The 1,328-nt window shown below is 33.7% G+C and overlaps 1 long non-coding RNA gene across 1 annotated transcript; it reads right to left on the reverse strand.

Moving 5' to 3' along the window:
• Nucleotides 1-6: 6 nt before the first annotated feature.
• Nucleotides 7-1,322, reverse strand: LOC109585237 (uncharacterized). Its single transcript, XR_002186392.1, has 4 exons — nt 1,248-1,322; nt 280-1,205; nt 154-227; nt 7-95 (listed from the first exon to the last, which is right to left on the reverse strand). It is a non-coding gene; the product is annotated as an uncharacterized LOC109585237 (long non-coding RNA).
• Nucleotides 1,323-1,328: the final 6 nt, after the last annotated feature.

The following is a 1,328-nucleotide window of genomic DNA, read 5'->3' on the forward strand; positions in this document are numbered from 1 at the left end:
CTGCCTCCAAGTATACAGATTGAGCTGACCTCCACCTCTTGTGGTCTTATAAAACAATTACCAGGAGCCAGTGATGGACTACTGGTGTCATTGAACTATATATAATAGTATGTAATAATAATAATAATTAACATTATTCAATGAATGACTCACAATAAATCCAATGATTACTTGCTCCTTGTCCTCTTCAAATAAAACTTCACAAGGTCCCAGTTGAAAGTAAGTTACTAAATATTAAAGATTGTATTAAATTATTAATGCCATTAGTTATAACTTTACAATTCTCAAATGAAACTGTTTGTTCCAATGGTTCTCCCACTCCAGCTGGATTAACACCAACAAGTTGAATATTAAAGTCAATATCAGGAGGGAGTACAGTATAATTAATCGAATACAGCAATATTCACCTCGTAATTTAAAAACCTTTTGTATCTGGTACTTATTTTTACTTGTTTGAACTTCATTACATGCAGTAGTCTGTTAACTTAATTGGTGATATATTTTCTCCCATGCAGCAGGTTGTAGTCTTAGGGCCAATGGCAATTGTGTCTTAAATTTAAAAGGTAAAATTTAATTATTATTGTATATTTTAAGAGGGACAATGGACAACTATTTTTACTGGTAGGCTTTTGTTCTAAGTAACTTAAAAGTTAGATCAAGCAAGCAAAAAAATTTTTTAGGCATTGAATTATGGTCTTGCTCAGACTTGCTGATCTGGCATTGAATACAATAACTAATATTCTTCTAGACGTATTGTTGTTGGAGCAAAATCAGATAACTTCTCAGTATGATTTATGGCACAGTTATCACTACCTGGTAAAGCCGCATGGCAAGAAACCAGTAAAGATAAGTTCTAATGAAGACGGCATTGTAGCAATAATGACCCTCCATTGCAGTGCTCATTAAATAGCTAGCCTTCCGCCAAAAAGGATATGAGCTGCTGATAGTAGACGGATTCTGATGCTAGCCTAGGGCCAGGCGTGAGCTTTTCCCGGGAAAGTCCCCACCAATACATGTAATGGCATAGATATTAGAGTAATATCTATGGTAATGGCAATGGAATAAACATGACAAAAAGTGTAAAATGCAAGACAAACTACTGTAGCACACAACACATATTTATATATATAGAAAAGTCAGGTGTACGTGTACAACATGCTTCATCAAATTGGCTTCATGTGCAAGTTAGGCACAGCTACAACAACCTAAATTAGATTAAATCTATCATAATAATAATTAATGATCACCTCATGATTTTCATCAACTTCAAAAATGTTGTGAGATCTGAATTTATTCATTTTTCTTTTGACAAGTAGATGTAGCTATTA

This window comes from Amphimedon queenslandica, unplaced genomic scaffold (assembly GCF_000090795.2).
Source record: "Amphimedon queenslandica unplaced genomic scaffold, v1.1 AMPQUscaffold_13098, whole genome shotgun sequence".
Classification (NCBI taxonomy): Eukaryota; Metazoa; Porifera; class Demospongiae; order Haplosclerida; family Niphatidae; genus Amphimedon; species Amphimedon queenslandica.